At 40.6% G+C, this 23,716-nt stretch overlaps 1 protein-coding gene across 1 annotated transcript in view; it reads right to left on the reverse strand.

Moving 5' to 3' along the window:
- The window catches only part of PTN (pleiotrophin), a 76,663-nt gene extending 53,417 nt beyond the window's left edge, over nt 1-23,246 (reverse strand). Inside the window, exon 1 of the mRNA XM_082763869.1 lies at nt 22,929-23,246. The gene's annotated coding sequence lies outside the window, so the exon portion shown is untranslated. The remainder of the gene's footprint in view (nt 1-22,928) is intronic.
- Between the last annotated feature and the right edge of the window lie 470 nt (nt 23,247-23,716).

Genomic DNA, 23,716 nt, shown 5'->3' on the forward strand with positions numbered 1-23,716 from the left:
TATTTGTACAATGCCAAGAAAACGTCCCTCATCTTGGTTGGTTGAGTCCTCCTGGCACCTCTGTGAAAGAAATGAAAGCAAGTATCCTAATGAAATCTAAAGTGCCCAGGACATTTATCTATATTCAATTCCCTCCTCCCATTTCTTGGAGGGGAAGGGCTGTTTACTTAACCAGAAGATTACATTTGTTGATCAAAGGCAGAGGGGAATCCTCTCTACCTCACGCACCCCATCAGCATGCAGATTTCAGAGCCCAGCCTCACTGAAGCAGCAGTGTATGGTAACACAAATGAACTACCCCTATATTAAGTCACCAGATGTAATCCTGACAGAAACTCCAAGCTCTTGGGTCCTTCCTCCTCTGATCTCTCTCTCTCTCTTTCTCCTGCCTCCCCCTCCCTTTGCTTTGATGACTTTGACAGCCAAGTTCTTGGAGAGTTACTCCAGGTTACGTGTCACTTTTAATGGGATTCAAAGCTTTAATTCAGAAAGTGGCCACTCTTGACCTCTGGCCCCACTACCACCCACTCTGCCACCCCCCTTCTTTCTCCATCGCCATGGAAATGAATAGTGGAGCGAAAAAATGGGAGCAGGCAAAGTCTAAAGCTTTTCACAGAGCCCCCAAAAGAAAGATGAATGAAACTCATTCATCAGCGAGCAAGAGACCCAGAGAGCAACGCTGGCTGAAAAGCGAGCCAGAGGGAGAGCAGGCAAGAGAGAGAGGCGGACAGAGATAGAAAAGGTTACCTCATGCAGGAAGTTATGTGATTTGAAAAAGAAAAGCACAGGAGGTGTGAGGGAACATAGTCCATTTTCAAAAACTGCAGATTCCACAAAGAAAGATGTCGTTATTTGGGGATGGGGGTTTATTTCCTCAGCCTCTTCCCAAAAAGAATTTCTCAACAGTTTACCAGGAAAGGATGGAATTTCAAAGGGAGAAGAGAGAAGTGCCTGAAAAGAAATTTCAGTGGATGCCTGTTGGATAGGTAGCTCATTTAAAGGAAAAAATAAAAATGAAATTACAAAGCTGCGTTTGTAGTGTTGAAGTTTCCTTAATCACATCTCCTATGTTGTATGTATTTTACCCCCTATGCAAATATCAAGGCAATTTTTAGCACTAGAGATCAGATGTACATAAGATGCAATAGCTTATTCACTTAGATATAGCAGAGATTTTCTGGCATATTCCTCTAGCTTCTACATTTTTCACATCCTCACTACAACAACATTGGCGAATAGCTCCTTCTTTCAGGGGTCTTGAACAGATGCATATTAAAAAAAAAAAAAAAAAAAAAAAAAAGTTTAATAACACCATGTATCCCAACATCAGACAAAGGAAAGATGTCCTACTGAATGCTGGCCTACAGAGGTCAAGGAGGGAGCTTGTTGATGCCAGCAACAGAAAGAAAGGAAAAGGGAGAGAAAGGAAAGCCTGAGATGTAACAGCTCCAAAAAGCCTATTTATCTGCACCATCCTGGCAGGTGGGGGAGAAGCATAACAGAAGAAAGGCAAGAAGCAGCAGCAAACAATTCTCTAAAACTAGAATCTTTTACAAGAGGTATTAGATAAGAGAATCCTAGATTATACTGGGATATTCATACCATTAATGACTTCCCAGAATAACCTGTCAAAATTCATCTCAAGCATACCAAAAATTGCGTAGAAGCCAACAGGACAATTCAGGATGCTTATGGGAAGAAAAGCTATAACAGGCAGCCCTCAGTAAGATGCAAATTATTACCTAAGAATGTCTTCCTGATAGAGAAATGATAGTGTAGTTCTGCCAGCCCAAAGATCACCAGTTAACCAGTTAAGTCCTACTCAGAAGAGAGTCTACCTGGAGATTAAGAAATAACTCCTGGAAATAGTTGCCCCTTGCAGAGCGATTACCATTCTGAACCATGAGATCTTTTTCCTCCTTCCTAAAGCTAGTCGGGCATGATTCCTTTCATTCCCTCAACTCCTTTAAAGAGAAAAAAAAAAAAAAAAAAAAAAAAAAAAAGACACTATTAAAATAAAAAGGTATCTCCCAAGAGATGGGGATCACTAAACTTTATTCACTGTTAATCCAGCGAACAAGATTCCAAGCTTCCTTGAAGTGGCATTAGCACCTTTACTGACCAGTGAGCTCAGACATAGAGTTAATATTTAAGCTTCAGCTTCTTGATAATCAGTATTACTCTCTATGGTGGCTCATACCCTAGCTGTAGCTAGAGCCACCAGGCAAGGTAGTTCAAGCACATAAGGAGAAAAGCTCACTTTAGCTGTGCCTCCACTGACAGCACAGACAAAATCTGCTGGAGCCACTTGGCTCAATGTAAAAATCACCACTACTAAAGAAATAGAAACAACAACTCAGTATACTCCTAGTCTCTTTAGAAATAAGGAAATATATAGATGTCCTGACTTTTTTGCCTCTTCTCCCCACTCCTCTGGCCTGAAGCATTACCTATTCTTCTCTCCCTAATGCCATGGGCCTGTCTCTTTGAAAACCAATTTTCTGAAGAGACAAGCAGCAAGAAAGGTCTCTATGCAAAGGTGTTTCTAGTCTTCCTAAATTACTACTCATTCAAGACATAGCAAAAGTTAGTAGGATAATGCCATTTCATGAATGCAGAGCAACCACTAGGTTCTGGTCTAAAATAACGTGTTTTAGCATAAGAACAGATAACAGTAACATCTTAGTGTTAAATTACTGCCTAAATGATTCTTCATTCTGGTGGCCTCAGGCTAAGGCTTTGAATTGTCTTCAGTGAAGATATCTCTGATCCATCCTTAAATCCCACTGTAGGGAAGTTCAGGTCAGTTCTGTGCCGCACATCTGTTTGTTAAGCAGACAGATTTTGGCAGCAGTAAATTGCACCACAAATGGCTCCACAGAGGTGGGAAGCCTCATTTGGTCTTCAAAGTAACCAACTTCCTACAGTAAATTTAAAAACTTCAGTGCTCCAAACCATGAAGGACACCTGCATGTCATTAAGTACTTAATGCTGAGCATACAGCTTTCTGGGTCACCATCTGTTCCGTGGGAGCACCGGCTCTGGCTGCTGTTCCCAGTTTTGCCTGCTCTAGGGTTTGAACTGCCAGCCTTGGCAGCTTACAATTACCCAAAAGGTAGTACGGATGAATCTTCTGTGTCAGCTATACAAATTCAGAAACAGTGTCCCAAGAGAGAACAATTCAGCCAGCCAGAGTTCAATCAAGTCTGTTTAAGGATTAGGAGCTAATCAGGATAGCTCATAAGGTATATGCCTCTGTTTGTTGTATCTACTGCTGCCCTTCTAATCTCATCAAGATGTCTGCCTACCTGAAATTATCTGGCTCTGGTAATACTTATCGTCTGTGTCATTTAATCAAAGTTCTCGCTTGTGCTTGGAGGTTTGCTATCAAGGCAACTATATACAAAAGAAAGTTCAAAATCAACGTTCTTGCCTAACCTATGGAAGTTGTTGAAAAGACTGTAGCAGAGAGCTACCTGCACAAAGCCAGAGAAGAAATATCTAAACTGCAATGGAAATCCAGAATGATTCTCCCTCTGCTCCACAGGAGCAACATGGGATAGATGTGCCTGCACTTTGCCGAAGTTTTCAGCCTTGAGTTTCAGCCCTTTTCAGATTGAGTATCTCCAGATGGTTACACCACATAGATACCATTGTTAAATTAGGAAATGTTAATCACATAGAAAAAAAGAAAAGGTAATGGGGTCCTAGTGGTTACTGGGGAAGCATGACCTGTACACAAAGCAAAGTAGAAGAAATGAGAACAGAGGCTGCTCAGAGATTGGGGAACTGATGCAAGCTATAACCGCTCTCCACATCACAGGTTTACCTGCTTTTTGCCATGTGTCCTCCCCACCCAAGTTGTATTACACATGAAAATCCAATTCAAAGAAGTGTACTTTGTAGAACAATGCAGTATTCTATGGGAAAGAAATGAGCAGGTTTTTCCCCATTTGGGAAAACCTTTTTTGGGATTTGATCTTTCAAAAGCTTCCTAAATAAAGCCAACAATTTATTATAACTATTGTTGGTTTTTGAATTGAACTAGACTTCAAAGCTACTAAACTCTTTTATTCTTCTCAGTGAGAGGAAAGCCACCATTTCTTCCAACTCTGGAAACAAAACTTGCTTATCCACATGAGTACAATTATATAAATAAAAGTTCCACACTCCCATCAGCAAAGGAAGCCAATAAAGCTGAAACCTTCCTTCTCGCTTTCCTGAGTCTTGCAAAGCCCAGAGGATCTATTTACCCCTGCACACCTTGCTCATTCCCCAAGTAAAGAGTAGGTAACTAATAGCACAGCCACTGGCAAAGATACTCTTCTCTGAATTCATTTGATTTTGTTTGTTTCATTCTAAAGAGGTAGACCTTTATGTAGACAGATCTATTTCACCTTAGATGCATGCCTTCATTGCTTTATTTACAGAACAGGCTTAATTTACAGAAAGTCCAAAGAATAGCAAGACAATGCTTGGATAAAAAACATTTGTGCTGAAGGACCAAACCTTCAGAAATAAGGGCTATAAATAAGGCAGGGTAAGAAAGGGGATAAAAAGAAATAATAATAAAAATAAAAGGAGAACACAACTCCATCTTTTGATGGTAAATGCCCTCTAATCATGGCCCTTCTGGTTTTAAAATGTACGTTTCCCCATTCGCTTTGGTTTTGACATTATGTTTGACTGTATTCTACATCTACAGCAATTGAGTTACAATTTGATATGATAAAAGGCAACACATTAGTTGTTACTTAAAACATGTTACAGCCTGTATATGAAGTAAATTGGCACCTAAATTGCAATATTCATGTATTACAGTTAAAATTAAAACTCCATTATTTGATGAAGCGTGTCACATTTGCCATCTTTTAAAACAGACTTCTGTTCTGTTGACCTGCCCACATCTCATCTCTGAGCACATGCAGAAAAACTCTCCTGTCAAGTCAAAATAGGTATTCTTGGGCAAAAGCCCCAAATTAGTTCCTTATGCCAATCTTCTGGAATCCATGACCCGCATTTGCTGCCTACTTTTCATAAAATGAGGGATCCACCGCCTTCCATGAAAGCTTTCGTGAAATTATCATCCTGCATCCCCATCATCTACCCTGTAAAACTGAAAATTAGTTTTTAATTTATTTTTTCCTATCATGGCTTTCTCCTGTAAGTTAGAGGCCTTCTAACTTGTTATTTTTCTTCCTTAAAACATATTTATAATGTGGTTATCTGTCCTTCTCGAGTCCGTCAGATGGATTAAGCTCTTTAAGCCACCAAGCAAACTTATTCCAGCTATTAGGTTGTTGGAGAGCTTCCCCCCCCCCCCCTTTTCATTTCTTTTCCTTTTGAAAATGTTGACACTGATTCAAAATGCGTTATTCTGGTGTCTTTCAACAGCAATGTCTCCTTACTCTGGCCATCTCATGTATATGCCTAAGAATCATTTTTAGACATTTCTCCAGAGCACTACATTCAGAACTCACATGGCCATGCCTACCTCCTATGACCCCTAGAAATCATTTTTAGTCACTGCTTTCCAGACATTTTCCACTATGTGACTTTCATTCATTCATTCAGACCTAGAAAGGACCAGATCACACAGGGCTAGGACACCTGCATCTTTATTTTCAGCCCTGAAAACACAACAGGGAAAATGTCACCTATCCCTGAGACACAGACATAGGCATAGGAAGGAACAGGTCAAAAAAGGCTCCCTGCCCTTCCCTGGCAACTCTCCCCATTTCCAAAAAGGTAGATTGAGGACTTCAGCAGCCTCAGGCTGTTAATAACAATGCCAGTGCTCAGTTAGTAATGAGTTTTGCAACATTTAGCATTTTCCTTACAGCATAAAGTCTAATTCTTCATTAATGTTTAAAAGAATAAAATAATATTTTTATTTCAGTCTTCATTTTTAAAGAAAAATACTTGGAAGTGTGACCAACGGGTTGCATTTAAATAATAAAAACCTATGTAGAAGACCAGAACAAAGGATCCCATCATTGTTTTGGATTTTCTTCATCTAGTGATTTTTAGGCCAATATCCTGACAGGAAAGGGGGAGGAGTGGGGCTGTCAGTACTGTATTCAATGAGTATAATTACTCTGAATTAGCGCTAAGGGGTTTAGAGAAGAAAAAAAAATACTATTCCACAGAGTTAATATAAAGTGGGCTTTCATGTACATACAAACCCACAAGGAGTGAGCTACTGCCTGCTGAGAACCATTTGAGAGCCAGGGGATTGATCAGACTCGGCCAGCCCTTTGCTTAAGAAAAAAAAGCTGCAGTTGTGAATTACTGTAAAGCAGTATTCACATGACTGATGGGTTTACCCCCACCACCCCCCCAACACATTTGTTTCAAAGATCCATTTTGTCTTCTGCGCTGATGGTGTGAATTAACCCCTCTCACAACGGCTTGGCTGGATCCTGCAAAAACAGTCCAAGGCCTAGCAGCTCGATGAAGCTTTTATCTTATGTTGTTGTGTGACTGGGAAAATTGGAAAGAGATGCTATTTAACACCCAGACTTCTGAGGAGCACCATAATATCAGCCTTCTCAAATAGTCTGCAAACCATCTGCCATCAGACCTGCCAGCTCCTCATCTTTCTGGAGCATCATTACTGAAGGAGCTCTGCTTCTGATTTCCCTTGCTGTCTGATACTCCAGCACCCACTTGTCCTTACATCCCAGGGAGCATAAGATATATTTCCACATCTTGCCTTTTTAGCCCTATTTGTTATCAGCCCAGATCACATGAAGCTTTTAAAAAGCTCCTGAAATCTCTGAAATGGATAGTATGACACAAAGATAGATTTCCATGGAACCCTGATCACACACACCTGCTTACAAACAGGCCCACTCTATCTCAGCAACAGATTATTCAGTCAGAAATAAACTGTTTATGACAATGCAAACTGCCCTGTGCTATTCCTGGTTCCCAGTAAGACTCTTCACATATGAGTATGATTTCTTTTCCCTTAAAAATGGGAAAGAAGAAATGTATATGTATATAAAATATACACGTATATAAAAGAAGAAAAATGAAACAAACAAAAAAGTATTAAATGCTATTAGTTACATCAAGATGCATGCAGATAAGTGAAATGTAGCCTTCCCACACACAACCCCATAAACTCATATCACATTATATCTGCACCATTTCACTTGTCTTGCTCTGGACTTCCACAAAACTGTGTGTCTTACCCCACAGCACCTCTGCATTCACAGTCCTGTCCTAGCTGCATGGAGGAAAAAAAGGAAGAGAAGAAACGATGCATTGCCACCCCAGTTATCTATATCACAGCTGTACTCCCTACCAATGCATGACCAAGATTTCTTAATGGCTTCCTGCACCATCCTCTGCCCCTGCAGTGCAAGAGCCCTCCATCCCAGCCCAAGCACAGTTGTCCAGTGGTTTTACAATGAACATTAGGCTAGGGAGCTCCTCAGGATGTCCTGCCTTGGTTTTGTCAGGGCACATCGTGGAAGTTTTCTGTCCTCGAGCTTAGAGTGCCTTTTATCTCTCTGCTTGCACAGTCCTTTCTTTGGTACCATCTGTTGTGATAGTTAGGGTAGATGTCACAGGAATCACAAATGCCAAACACAAATACTAGGAGATATCTCTGCTTTAAAAAAAAAAAAAAAACTTCAAAAGGGACAGATGCTGATGTAGTACCAAACGTCACACACATTCCAGCCACTACAGACTTAATTCTCACTTGAAGATGCAAGTTTTCAGGCCAAAACTTGTCATGTCTGAAAGCACCCAGTTGCTAAGTTAGTCCATGTGCAACAAAGTTATCAGGGACCAATAAAAACCAGTACCAGAGCTCAGCTTTCCAGGGATAAATGGGTTAGTGGTGAATGCTCAGCATCCTCTACAGCCTGCAGTAACTGCTGTCAGACCTTCTCCTGCTATGCAACAACTTTGTTTCCAAATTTTATACGAGTGCATTTTATTTACCCCAAAGGATGGCATGTTTCATTTCTCTGAGAAGAACTCTTTCAATTTCAGTGGATCTGTCCAATTTGTCAAGATCATTTTGACTTTTACTGCGCTTGTGACCTCTGTTGCTGTGATTTGCAAGTTCTACAAGTGTACCTTCTGTTCCCTCAGGCAAACAGGGAAAAAGGAGAATTAGATCAATGGCCACTATTCTGGGACCTCACAGAGCTGCACACTGCCTGTAAAACACACGTATTGAAAAGCAGCCCTTAAGACAGAGTAATGAATTCTCCTTGAGCCAGGGGTAGCGCTGGGCCAGCAAGGTACACGAGCATTACCAGTGTGCTGATATGACACCGCCATGCTAACAGAGTCGTCAGGTCCCATGGACACACTGTACAAAGCTTAAGGCTCACTCCTGCACCAGGCCAGCAGTCTTTTGTTTTTTCTGTCAAAAGTGTTTCCACCCAGCTCTGGCCAGGACACTAAATTATTCTCTTCCCTCCCCCACTAAATCCCCTAATTGTGCAGCCTGGTCCAGCAGCAACAGCAGCAGAATGTCAAACACAGGTGTGCTATTAAGAAAGGTCAAGTTATTTAACTCCCAAAGCCTATGCACAGTGGAGTACCATTAAATGTAGACTCGTTTTCCTCCACATTCAACCTAAACAACAATTTACTTTAAAACAGAAGCTACTTGTCGTCACCTTGTGGGCTTTTTCATTTGCCATGTTCAGCAGCAGCACAGGCAAATGATTTAAAAGCATCATCAGGAGAAGCAGCAGGTTAACTCTAACCTCACTTAGCTTCTGCTCCTGCTGATACTTTGTGCGCCCCAGCAAAAGCGGTAATGCATTTAGAGTCACATGGTGACAAGCAGCACTAAGCCCTTGTGTCCGTTCATAGCATCCTGCATAAAAGCCACTTGAGCTCATCAAGAATAAGAACGAGCTCTTTCTTAAGCCCAGCCCAATCCAGTTAACAGGCTTATATGGAAATGCTGAGAGACAGGGCTTACAAGTGGCAATGCACCTAACTTGCACACACTGCTTTACTGAAAATTAAGAAAGACAGTAGGTATGCACCATCCAGCATACATTCCAGTTCATAACCCTTTTCTCTCTATATATCTCCTTCTGAGATCCTTTTCTCTAAAGACACAAATTTAAGAAAAAGCCCAAATGACCTTTGAGATTAACAATCATTGCTTTAAGTCTTCTTCCAGTAGCAGCAAAACCAAAAAGTCCTGATAAATACAGCAGCACATTTCTGCCATCCTAATCAGTTAGCCTTCCCTTCCTGCTCTTGGCATGTACTTGTGTAAGTTGATTGACTTCTGCTAGAGATGCCAGCGTGCACCAAATTAGAAAGAAGATGCACTGAGGCTCTGAGATTGCTTGTTGTGACATTAGTTGGTGATAACATACTATTGCTGAATCCATCTGTGGACAGAGATGCAAGCTGGGGAAGAGGCTTGTCCTGACAGTCTTCTAAGGCAATTCAGGAGGTGCCTAAACTCTGCCCCCACCACCACAACCACAGAACATATGGGGTAGCTCCAATATGAAGGATACAACTAAAGATGCCTGCCATTTTGAAAGCCAAAGATTTGCTTTGGGATTCATTATTGAAAGGGTAATATACTTAAAGTACCTGTAACCTTAAAACCTCAATTTTTTCATAATAGAAATAAGGGGTTAGGAGGGTGGATACATCAATTTTTCCCAGAATATGGATAATTCTAGGAATTAAATGAAAGACATTTAAGAAGTATGAGTGTTACTAACAGAATTTAATTTAAAGCATTCTCCAGGAGATGCAGGGAGACTAAGTCAGCATCAGATTAATTGAACACAGCCAGACTTCAGGGAAAATGGGTGGTTTTCACAGGATATTCCCCCTCTGACAACATACTTGTTTTCAAATAGTTGTCCATTTACCACAGCTGGAAAGCATCAGGGCATAAAATTAGATATACATGAGCACAATCAGCTTGCATTTCTGGTATCACAGCTTCCTGGAGCACAGTTTGCTTTAGTGTTAATCAAAAAAAGGCAGTAACAAAAAGTATTAATGACAAGCTATACAGCCAATCCAAATCACAATAAGCCTATTTGATATATAACATTACAAATAAATAAATATGCATATAGTAACTATATATTTAATACAGTTACTTTGATAGACTTTAGATCAAGCCTTTAGCTGAAATGCTTAAGGGAGGGTCATTCTAAAAGTAAAAAAAAAAAAAAAAAAATGTGCAGTCTTGAGCTATACACTCTACACACCTCCCCAGCACATAACAAAAAGACTGTCTGAGTCAGAAGTATAAACCTACCTTCTCACGCTCTCTACAATGAGCATTTTGTTGCTGGGAGGTACATTAGGAGAGTGTTTCCAACTACCATGTTCTGATCTACCATGGTAGAATACAAGCCTCCAACTCAGACCAGAGATAATCGATGTAAAATACACAGTGATCTAATGACGATGACATTATCATTTTATGGGAATGTGAAAACAAGATGATTTCAATAAATGATTTCTTGTCAGTATAACCAATTCTTATGGTGGCAGCTCACTTGAAGCTTACAGAAGAAAAGTTAGTCACAAAAAATGGAAAATAATTGACTCAGGAACTGGGCTACATTTTCACACTGATTTCCAAAGGAAGAGAGAATAGCCACAGTTACGATACATTTCCATGGTATGCAAATATAGGATCCTCTCACAATTCTTTGAAATCTTAACTTAGCACATTATTATGGTGGATATTATGCTTGGGAGGTTGTTGCCAGTCCTAAAAGAACCAGACTTCAAGCACAGCATTTGAGAGTCACTTCCTTCTGTTCCCTGCAAGCCTTCCTCTAATAAAGTATGCAAGGACTGAGCACAGATATTCTGAAAAGATGCTAAAGTGCAGTCACTGATGATACTCCTGGTCACTCAGAGGGAGGAGGGGAGCACTTTTTGAATGAATTTATTCACTCAAATATCCTTAAGAGAAAGAAAATGGAAATCCAACACAAGGGAAACTAATAGAACAACTTTGACAGGTGAGATGTAAAATGGAGAGTAAGAGGTCCAAGAGCAAGGTTGAGGAACAAGGAAGCAAATACATAGTGACAAGTAATAAGGCATTCTTTAAGCACATGGGAAAGCAGAACTCTGGAAGAGCTGGTGGGTCCTGCAGACTGCTGAGATGCAAAAAAGTCAATGGGGGCAGAAAATGAGATTGCAGAGAATTTAAATGGTTCCTCTGCTTCAAATTTCAATTGAAAGCAGGGAAGAGAGATGCAAGACCTAAGGTTATACAAGCAAAGAACTTGCCAGACAGAGTTAGGGGAAATAAAATAAAACAAACTCCTAGAGAAATTTGCTTGTGCTAAACTGCATTCCAGCACTAGGAGCTAGAGCTGTGAAAAATCCGTTAAAGGCAGATGTACACCTGCTAGCCTGAAATAAAAACCCTACAAACTATTTTTCACAAGGATAAATCATCCCTCTCTAATCTGGAAGAATAGTCAGGATTCTTAGAGGATTCTTTATTAGATATAAATTGTTTGGATTTTCAAGAAAAAACTATTACGATACCTTTGTAATCATGGGATAAGAGATAAGGTCCTGTTACTCTTAAAATATTAGTCAAGCAACTGAGAATCCCATATTAAGAACAATAACTTCTTCATACAGAAGGGGGCTGGCTGGTAGTGACCAAAAGATCAGCCTAGAATCAGTGTTGTTAAGTGCATTTCTGAAGCATCTGATAGAAGGAATGCAAACCAAGGTAACAAGTTGCACTACTCATAGAAAACAATGATTAGTCTATAGTATGGAAGCCTTTGTCCTCTCAACAACCCAGGCAACTGAACAAATACCAGAAAAATAAAATAAAAAAAAATCACCATGGGCATCAAAACTAAGTGGAAAGAAAAGAAAAAAAAAAAATATATATATATATATACATACACATTTACATGCCACTATATACCAATGATTGCTGAATTAACTTACATTATAAACATCAAAAAAGTCCCTGAGACAAAAGATGACATACCCCTGTGCTTAGCTCAAGAATTATTTCAGAGTAGACAAATATTTATAAGAGCTTTTAAATTTTTAAGCTGTAATATGGAAAAGAGTTTGACTACAGCAATTATAATGCAGTTCTGGAATGTCAGGATACATTTCAGATACATGTGCCCACTAGATAAGGACATGAATTATAAGCACTCTTAGAAATAAACAATCAAGTAGTCTACTGATTTATAACTTAACACGGGGCCACAAAAGGCCACTGAAAATGAGAAACATAGGAGAATGTGTAACATTTATGAAAAATGACCTACTAGACAGTTCAAGTAGAAGAGAGGTTAAAGCAAATCGTAGATGGTGTTATGGAAGTAAGGATATCAGATACACAGGAAATCGTAATTAAGATTAAGAAAACCTTAGCTACTGAGAGTTATGGAAATACATCTTCAAAACAAAAACAGTTGTTTTTTGTCCATGGGGATGGTTTATGTTAGGGGGAAAGATTTCAAGTCTATGCTCATTTAAAGTTATGGAAGATGAAAACTACTTGCAAATAGTTTTAAACAGTCCACATAAGCCCTTTCTACAATGTGACCCACACTCTTACATCCATTTTCATATCTTGTGCAATTGGCCTACTACTCCTCACAGGACATAACCCATGCCTTAGGAAAAAAATCCAGATCTATTCCACAGTTTTTATTGCTGCAACAGAAAGAAAACAGCAAACTGGGATTGGATGGGAACCAGAGTATGGAAACTAGAGAAGTAGATGGGGCCCTGCAATGCAGGCAGCGTACCTGGGATCAGCTGCTGCAGCTTGGAACTTCTGCTACTGCAAGAAGATCTGAGTAGAAGACATATAAATTAGATTTAAAGGAAAACAAACAAAACAGGAAAAGCACAAATATCCTTCATTTCAGAAAAATCACACACAACCATCAGGAAGTGAAAACTATACATATTCTACACTAAGGGTCTCAACCTAACATTGAACCAAAGCTAAAATGCGTTTTGCAAAAGAAACTATGATCGTATGGGAAGAAAAAAAAAAAAAAAAAAAAAAAAAAAAAAAAAAAAACACAAAGAAATCCCAAACACTTTGTCTTGTGGAGCAATTGAAAAAGAAAATGTGCAAGTCTTTGGGGAAAAAGTGAATCAAAATTTCATTTGTATTAAATTGTGTAATTATAATGAAAATAACTATAAATCATAATTACAAACTATTAAAATTTACATGTAAGTTATATTCTAATTTTAAAATATCTACTTTGAAAGAAATTTAAGCTGATTAGGAAAGGATAAGTTTCAGAAAATGCTCAGCTTTTAGTTCATTGCCTATCGATGTACATTATACTATTCTTTTTGTTAAAAATCGTGATCATGAAAATGCCAAAATGAACAGCATCAGCTGCACATCATGGGGCATCATGAAAAGCTTGCTGTAGATAGCATATCTGTCCCATATATGCTTTGATTTCTGGTTTTCATTCCCTCGATACCCATTAAATACTGCAAATGTTCATATATGAACTATATTTTCACTGACTTGGAACAGTTACTGAATTCAGTAATCAAGAATTCCTATTTTGATAGTCCTGATGTGAAATATTTAAGCTTCAACTTTTCTTGACTTAGACATGTAATTTACACTTCACAAACTTCTCCTGCTCTGTTTTTTTTTTTTGTTTGTTTGTTTCAGAATTCCCTATTTAAATAAGATGAGAAATTCCCACCTACTTGAGAAATCTCAGTTGGCAAAGTCCTATCTTGAAGTAGAGCCTTATTGCACATGCTGAAAGTGTCAATACCGAAACAAGTGAACTTGTCATTTATAGTATGTATTGTGCAATTGGAAAGTCTTAAGTTAAATAACACATTTTAAAGATGCATCCCTACAGTTTGGAAAGTTTCTCCAAACAGAGAGACACTTCTGATGTGGGGCAAAGCATCTACACATCTAATTATTTTTTTCTTGTATAAAAGTGTTCAGTCTACATATCCACTCAACCTACTGCTGTGATTAGCACAAGAAAGAGGTTCTCAGTTATATACTTCCTTGTAGGTATAGTCATAAATAATTCAAACTATAGTACATAGCAATTAAATGAACTAAGTGCTTGCTGTAATATGGTACACTTGGTTTTCAGTCTTTTCCTCGTATAGCTGTATTCAAATTCCAGCCATTCACAAGAGCACACACCCTTTGTGAAAGCCAGCACAGATTTCCTGCATTTGGGCTCAGAGAAGCAACCAAAGGAAAGCCAGGACCACTTTTCATGTTATGCTACTACACAAACAGATGTGTTTGTAAATATTATCTCAGTTGCAGAAGATTATAAGGATCCATTTTTGAAAGTAGCCTGAAAATAATTTCCTAGGTCAGACTCATGAGTAGGAGGAAAAGAAGGTGAAACTCCTTGCTCTCATTCCTATCCTTTTTAAAGTTGGGATTCTTTCATCACAAAAACATTACCAATTCTGCAGATTGCTGGGGACAGGTAGAAAAATGGTCCCCACTTTGCCACATTACTGATTTCTGACAGCTTTACAAAGCCATCTCAAATGTTATGTCCAAAAGTTTTCTCCTTTCACAGGTGAAAACAGAGGCTGCTCTTAGTGGACAGACAGAAGCATCCACCTGCCCTCAGGATGATGTCCAAACTTTTCAGTGCTAGAAGGTTGTAAGATAAAAGGTTTGGGCAATGGGTTATGCCTGGCAGACACTGTGCCTTCAAAAAATACAGTTATTCATGTTGATGGACAGAAGCTTACATCAGAAAGCCTTGGAAAAGTACAGTTATTAATATTGATGGACAGAAGTTCACATCAGCTCTCCAATAGTTTGACTTTCAATATAAAATACTTGAGGAGCTCACAGTTAAAGAGAGGATACCAAAGACACCACAGTAAACACATTGCTCTGAAACTTATCACAAGAGATGTCATCCCCACCTACACATAAAAGGTATGAGCCTGAACACATACAGTATCATAAAACACTCACTTCAGCTGTGTTAATCTTCTATATTAAGGCATTGATCCAGCAAAGGTTTCATATGCTTTTTTTCCATTGTCTAAGTAATCCCACTATTCCCAGTGAAATAACTCATGGCACATAAAGTTGTTCTAATGCATAAGATTTACAAAGATTATAGTTAAATTACAAGTGACTGGGATGACTGGTTTTAAAAGACAAACATACCTCTATAATCCAAGCAGACAAACAATGAGTCTGAAACACAAACTGACCTCAGCATCCTATTTAAAGCTAGAAGCCACAAAGGGCTTTTGAGTTTGCCTTCTTTATGACCCCATAAACTCAGTTCCTACACTATTTTGCCAGGGCAGGGCAATTCCTAAAACACTAGATTCAAAATAGCTACTCCTATTTATGCAGTCCATAATCCCTGCAGCTCTTTATAAATCCTCTGCTGGTGGAGGACATGTGATGATTATTAACCACAGGAAAAGTGGAAACAACCTTTAGGCTCCTGTGAGTTCTGCAGGTCTTTAGTCAAACTGCCCATACCATAACTGAATCTCTTAGGGCGGGTTGGGGTTGTTTGGTTTCATTCCCCACCCCCTAATCTTCTGTTGCTTGAGAAAGCCTAGAAGAGGAGGCAGCCTGCAGCAAGTATGCTAATGCCATATCAAACTAACTGCCATGCCAACGGCAATCAAACACACACGCCTGCTCACACACTTCTGCCAAATAATCACTTAAGCAAACATCAACTACAGAGATTAGCAACAGCATCTGACAACATGCAAATCAGGCAAGAAACATGGGCTGAAGGGACATCTTAGCAAAAGTGAGGATTTAATAAGTGAAATGTGATGAAGTTCCTGAGTCAAAACTCACAGGGTGTTTGGAAGATTTCTGAAAATCCAATCTGTTGGCCTTTGAGAGAGAGCTAGTATATTGGTTTCTTTTCACCACTTGGTCCCTACTGCATATCAGTTGCACCTAGGCAGGCTTCTAATAAAAGAAAGTGACTCTCGTGCAGATAAAAACATCTTTGTGACCTCAGGGAATGCAGCAATCCAAACAACCAACCAGGCAGTCAGTCAGGTGGCAGGAGCTACTGGGAAGCAATCAGAGCATCTCAGGGGCCTTTCATCAGCACCAGAAGGAAAGACAAGCCTCCACAATAGAGGACTGGGTTTTAGAAAACTAAGGGCAAATCACCCCTGGAATACAGAAAAGGCTACTTTCAAGTAATTTTTATTTTTCAAACTACAGAAACAAAGTACTGTCCTACCAGAATTAAGATAAAGTATCAGAAAAATCACTTTATTGGTCTTTAATTTACTAATACATACACCACTCCAAAGACACTCTCAATGAAAGCAATAAGATTCTGCCACAAGGAATGTGAGAACAGTCACAACCATTTGCCAGCATTATAATGCATTTGGGTCTTATTTTTAAGATTTTATTACCCAAACAAAGGGATGGCCACTCTTTCTAAATCTTAGGCTGAATTCTATAATCCATCTTCTGACAAAGCTCTTGCTGAAGCATCAACTTTCCCTGAATAATGGCTGGAGAATGTGTCCCCATATTAGTATTCATCTCCATTTAGCAGGAAGAACATGATTTAGTGAGCTGGAAAACATCTCAGTATGGAAGCAGATGAAGTTCAGTTGTCCCAAAGAAGACTATGAGGTGTAGTGCCATAGCACTGCAGGGACAGCACTGTATTAGAGTTGCCATCTTTCTCGCATGCTACATCTAAGCTCCTTCCTGTATCATTTTCAAAGTCAATAGACAATGCTACCTTTCCTTTACTATCTAATGAAGTGTAGTACAAGAGTATCATAGTATATTAGTATATATTATATTAGTATAATATATTAGTAATTATTATATTACTATATTAGTATTAGTAATATATTAGTATATTAGTTTAGGTATTTTGAGCAAGTAGCACTCTTCCCATTGTTGTTTGCAGGATGCAAGCAAGAAAGAAGAAAAAAAAAAAAGTAAAATCCTACTTTTTTTTTTTTTTTTTTAATTAAAACAGATTTTGATATGGAACTACTGACATGCTGTGTCAAGCATATTTCAGATAATTCTGTCATGGAGGCAAAGATGCTCCAGACTGTGGGCCTTCTGCTGCTGACTACAGAAGGGCACGTATATTTTCATTACACTATTAGGGCTCTCTAGCACTTTGAGATACATGATGTGTGAAAGGTATAGCTAAATAAATTAAAATGTTTAAAAAAATAAAAATAAATAAGAAATTAATAAATCTGTTTCACTAGTGATCCAGCTGAAACAAGGATCCTTAAATGTAATAGTTTGAACATCTTTAGTTGGCCATGAAACTCATCCCATTGTTCCCAGGATTCTGAGAAACAAAACCCAAGAACAAAGCACGTTTTGTGCCTGATATTCCATGGAACTGTGTTTGAGAAGCCAGTTCATTCATGGCCATTGTTTGCAACCAGGCAGGAGCATTCTGAGTTCCACAGATATCCCTAAATGCTTGTGTCAACACACAGGGATTTCCTCACATCTTAGAACATACCCACCGAGAACAATTATCTGTTTTTTACTTTATAATTACTTTATAATTCCAAGGGAAAACCTAAGGCAACAGTCTAATGCAGGTAGCAAGTCAGATGGTAAAGACAACAGTAAAGGGGTCTATCTTTCTTAATGGGCTTGGAGTTTGCTCTCAAACCTGAGAAATATGCTTCCTTAACCTTATAGCCTGCATGCCTGTGCTGTACCTGTGTCCGCCACCAGCTGGACTGGCTCCACCAGTACCTGAGAGCATCATCCCAAGCATGTAGTGGGAGACTTGCTGAAGGAAAGAAGAGCACACACAGCCTCTTTTCCCTTACAGTTGTTCCATCTGTTTTTACTCCTGCTGCTTGGAGGAGAACTTGTTCAGATAGTGAGCTGCTCCAAAAATATTTGGAGACAACAAAAATTCAGTTTCATGTGCAACATTAGCTAGCTACAGACCAGTGCCAAAACAGGAATTTGGACTGTGGTATTAGAGATTTCTCTTCTTTCTCTTCCCTCCCCATAGACATCTAATGATGGTATCATCTGCAACTAAACAAGGGATGCTCTACAAGATCCAAGCTACATGGGAGCTCAACAGAAACTAAATGAGGAAGGGCAATTTTTATACCACTCCTGTGAAATATTCAGTGAGCTCTGAAATAGCACTGGCAGGCCTCACAGGAGCAAGGACCAGTTTAAAATTGAACTTGAGTTTACTAAACAGTCATGAACTGGAGCCTCAAGTACTATTTATTTTCAGAAGCTATTTTTATCAGAAAATTCCCAGCTCCTGTAATGTTCTTCTGCTCTGCCTGTGCCCCTCTCTTGCACCTGCCATTGAATAGCACTCACCAAGCACGGTGCTCCTTGGGACCAAATTAACATTTTAATAATTTTTTTCTTAACATAAGGAAACCTTAGCATAAGGTTATACACACTGAAACCAGAATGTGCTATTCAGGGAAAGCAAGACACATTCTGGGAAGAGGAGGGGGTGGAAGGGTAGAATCACCTGATTGCATCAGTAATACATATAGCTCTTTTTCACATTCCCTCTTCTCATCTCCCATGAAACTGCCTACAGCTGTGTTCTCTCAACCTGCGGTCTGAAAGACATTAAAAACCAGACTGCAAGAGGACTACACTTTTTAAGAAGTCACTCCCACACATGTAAGCAAGAAAGGAAATTAGAAAAGTGTCTTAGAAAAATGCCCCCTTCCCTCCCAACATTCAACTATTCATATTCAGTTCTAAACAGCAGTCATCATGGTGCTGCCACAGGAGGTAGTGCCAAATATGTTAAATAGTTCAGTGATTCCATTCTTTGTAATAACATAAGGTGAGACATACTGATCTAGTTTGATAAAATCCTACAAATCCCTTATACCTTGATAAACTAGGCCTCTGCTGAGAACTTAAAGTGAATTACTTTTATACTACTATGTCAAATATCACCTTCAACAGGGCATTTCATGCCTTGGAGGTCCGTACTCTTTTACTAGTGAAAAGACTGTTGGAGCCTGAAGACAGTCTGAAAAGTATTAATGAACTTGCAATCACAGATTCAGCTCTTGGAGCAAATGAAATTTTAAGCAGCAAACTCCATTCTAGCTGCCAACTCTTATTTCATGGGCTGGCTCAAGTTCATGTTAAAGACATTGGGATTAAAGAGTTTCTCCAGCTCATGACCATCTCGGTTTGATACAAGATCAAAGGTTTGCAAAGTATACTTAAAAAAAAACAACACCCTATTTGTCTCTATTTAGTGTGTAATACTGCTAGCACAAATAACATTATCTGAGGTGTCCATCCCTGGGAAGTTAATGACATGTGGAAGATACACCTTTTCTCAACTTGCTTGGTTGCTGCTGTATCAATCCACAGACACATTCCTTACACAATTATAATGCTCTGTGGGTTTTTGTAGTAAAATGCAAACTTCCACATTACAGAAGTCATTGATCACTCCTTTAATTTCATTTTTCCACAGTGCTTCTGATGAAGAAAGCTGATGTGAAACAACAGACTCAGATTTCCCTCAAATCTCCTCAAATGCACATTGAATATTTGACAATGCCCACTTCTCTATTTTCCTCCACACGGCTCCATCAGAGAGAACCCTCTATGCATTCAGAGCAGCACAATGGATAATGATTTCCAAAGCATTAACTTGGAGCCATTGAGACTTGGATGTTTTCAAAATGCATCTATTGTGCACAAAGGATTCTAGACTACCCCAGCTACTCTAGAAGTCTTTTTTTGCCTTTCTCAAAACATCCATCCCTTGAGCCATCCCTGGAGTGCATTGTTGGGGCTGATTCCTTAGTGCAGCGAGTTCCATCAGTCAAAGCTCAACAGATACAAATAATATCAGGATATGGATATAAATTAGTGAGACAGACCCTAAATAGTTTTGACAGGTTTACTAAGTATATATAGCGACACAGAATGCTATTCCTGCTGTCAGACATCAATATGTAGACAGAAGATTGGGGGCACCATGGAAACTCGGTGACATAAGAGTGGTATTGATTGGACAGAAAATGAGGCTGCAATTTAAGCTTAAGGCTGCCAGAGATGCCAAGAATGGAGAATGACCTCCAGCAGTGAATTTTCAGCATAAGCTCCCTGTGAACAAACCAGTCCAAGAAGGATAAATCAGGGACAAGCTCACCAGGGATATGGGTCGACCAAATGCAGGCTACCCTAAGCAGACAAGAATCACTGTGTGTGTGTGTGTTACAGTGACCTAGTTCATTCAAAGACAGCATTTTAAATAGTTTATTATAAAGAAGCTCGAAACAAAGAGACTTCCTCAATTAAAGTCCTGAAATGAATCCTCTAAATGAAAATGCTTTTGATACACTGATCAGCAAGAGGTTGTAAATATCAAAGCAAAGCTTACATTGTTAAAGACCAGTTCCCACAGAAAACAGCGCTGTTGGAGTATAGGTTATGAGGAGGTCTGAACAGAGCACTGAGTTTCATGAGCAACACCCATTACAACCCTAATGCCTCAGTGCCCCACTGGTACACTTGATAATCCTATCTTCCCTGCTGCAAAATGCAATAGAGTATGTGTTGAAAGAGTGCATTTTCAGAACTCCTGGGAAAAAAGGAAAAAAAAAGAAAAGAAAAGAAAAAAAACACCTATTTTTAATTATTTTCTCGGCATTCAGGACTATCTGTTCCTAGTATGAGAAAGAAGAAACAGAGGACATGATGGGGAGGTACCTTGCTGGAGCCATGACCGCTGAAAGGCAGCTACGGAACAACGTTCACACCAGCAAGAGAAGGATGAATCTACACAAAACATCCATCAGTACAGGATCCTCCTTAGTGCCAGTATGGGTATACAGGAATATGGCAGTGGGATCACACCATGGTCATGGTTTGTATTACTTTAGTAAAACCAACCTTCTGCTGGCAAGGATGTATCAGCTACAGACTGTATCTCAAATAATGGTGATAGACATCTGGATAATTGTAAAAGTCTGCTTTTGGTATGCAACTTCTATGCTATAAACAAAGACTTACCCATTTGTAAAAGAAAGATTTGTTGCTGGCTTCTTTTTTTTTTTTTTTTCCCCATCTAAGAGCTTGCTTTGCAGCATGCTAAAGTCAGTAAGTTTCTGTCCTTCAATTTCATCCAAAGGCTTGTAAATAATAAGTCATCAAAGTGTTTAGCTTAGACTGGAGACACTGGTATATTAAACCTTGCCATTTCCTTTCTCTTTAGAGAAAGTTACTAAATTGCACAGCAGGGTTTGTTTGCTTTTTTTTCCTGTTCTATTTTTTTTTTCCTCTTCCCCCCTCACCCCATTTTGTCCTCTCCAATGAAATACCCTATCCATTCACTTCCAAATTTTTATTACCATAACAAATTAATATTTCTTGTCACAGATATGCAGGTTCCTTTATCCCTTCAGACCTCATTATTTTTAAAAGCTCTTTTTTCTTTGCCGGGAAGAGATAGAAATACATAGACAAAAAAAAAAAAAAAAAAAAAAAAAAAAAAAAACTTTGCTTTGTAGGTCAGCTCAAGTCCACTGTCTGGAAAATGTTAAGGACAAGTATTTCTTCCTAGTGACTTTTCTCATACCCTTCCCTTCTCTCTCTGTTCCTTCTCTCCACCTCCCTAATATGACCACAGTTACACACTTAGTCATTTCCTTGACAAAAACATTCAACTTTGCTAGAAGGATAGAACAATCATGGCCAAAGGGGGACCAAAGAAAGAAGAGAGTTCAAGAGTCGATGAGCCACAGGTAAAGAGTTCTTCCACTGTACTACAAGCCGTTTAGAGCAAGTAGGATCTAATTAAAGCACCCACTGCTATCCATAGCAGCAGGGTTATCTCACAGAGAAGGACTTAACACGTTGCAAACATTTCCACAATGCTTCTAAGAACCAGCTAGTCTAGGACTGACATCTTATAATCCAGCTTCAGAGTTTCACTAAGCTAATGCACAGCAGACATTCACTACCAAAGCGGATCGCTTGCCGTGTGGAAGAGAGGTGTGTGACGGCCAGCTAGAACATGTAAAAGGAGCAGAGGAGCTCCCAAAGAACTGATTTTTCCCTTTTCAAAGTTCACCTTTTCCCTATGCAAAGCTCTACTTTTAAAAGGGAGTGGATGAAGGAGGGCAAGGAGTTAGAAGCATCAGTGTTGGAGACCACAACACATTTGCAGAATAACCTGTATGCTCAATAGGAGAGAACTGTATTTTCACCATTGTTAACCCAGATTTTCTCCCAACCCACCCTTCCAGAGGAAATGCAAGACATAAACTGACAAGAGCAGTTTTAAGCAAATCAGCACTTGCTAGAGTCAGTTGTTTCGCCAACATCAAAGTACAGACAAGAAAGCTAAGTCCCAGGGAAAAAAAAAAAAAAAAAAAAAAAAAAAAAAAAAGTATATACATATAATATATAAATGTATGTATAATATGTAAATATCAGTTAAAGTGCTCAGTCTGAAGGTACAATTTAACCTCGCTTATCAGGAGTCTCAGCCGGGACACTCCTGGCACAGGGCACCTGAGACCTGCAGGAGTTTCGCCACCCTGGGGTCCCTGCTGCCCTCTCGTCCTCACAAAGCGGATCAGCCCGAAGACTCTGCTTTCCCTTCCCCGCCGTGCCACGTCCCCCACCACCACCAGCACCCCTCTCCTTCTCCCCCTGCCACGGCTCTTGCCGCTCCCTGCCACCCCGGGCCACCCGCACCCCGAGCGGGGCTGCTGGTGGGCAGCCCCAGATCTAGGGCAGGTGCCTGTGGGGCCACAGGTGTTCCCCACCACCAGCACCACCACCACCGGCCGCTCTCCTCAGCACCTCCGAGGACCGGGGGGGACCCGATGCGGTGCTGGGAGGCAAGACCCCAGAGCCGGGAGGGGGTCGCGCCTCCCAGCCCCTGCTTACTTACTTGGGGCGGAGAGAGGCTCTTCTCCCGCAGCTGAGAGGGGCGAGCCGCGGGTGTCCCCGGTGCGGAGCTGCTGGTGGTGGTGGTGGTGGTGGTGCTGCTGGTGTCGCAGCGCGTCCCTTCGCTTCCCCACGGACGGGCTCGCCTTCTTCTCTTCCTCCTCCTCCTCACGCCCCGCCGCTCTCTCCGGCCGGGGGATTTCTTCCCGAGATTTTTATACCGGAGGCAGGGAACCTGATCCTCCGCGCTTTGACTCGACAGAGCCCGGGCTGCGGCGAGCCGGCGAGAGGAGGGAGGCGAGGCGGGCGCCGGGGCAGAGCGAGCGGCCGCGCTGCCCCCTCGCGTGATGCGGCGGGGGCGCCGCCGGGAGGGTCACCCGCGGGGCAGCCTCGCCCCCGCCGCCGGGGGAGGGATGGAGGGAGGGGGCCAGGGGCGGGACGGGGCCGCTCCACCCGAGGATGGGGCTCCGGGGGGCTCCCGGGGCGCCCCCCGCCGCCGGGGGGGCTGGAGGGGCGCGGGGCCCCCGGCTGAGCCGGTGCCGGGCTTTGCAGGGCGGTCCCCGCCCCCCGTCGACAACTTTTGTCGGGGTGTTTCAACGCTTCTGGTTGTGGTGCTTTGCTGGAGTTGTGTCAAGGCTCTTATTTAGGCTTTTCCAGCTTTTGGGTTCATTACATCCATTGAAAAAGAATGTTCCCCAAGCCACAGCTTAATTTAAAACGAAGTGGACTTGTTCCAAAGTCCAGGCAATTTCTGCCTAATTCCTGATCCCCAGAGCAAGTCTCCGTCTTGAT

The sequence above is a fragment of the Aythya marila genome, assembly GCF_965140915.1.
Source record: "Aythya marila genome assembly, chromosome: 1".
NCBI lineage: Eukaryota > Metazoa > Chordata > Aves > Anseriformes > Anatidae > Aythya > Aythya marila.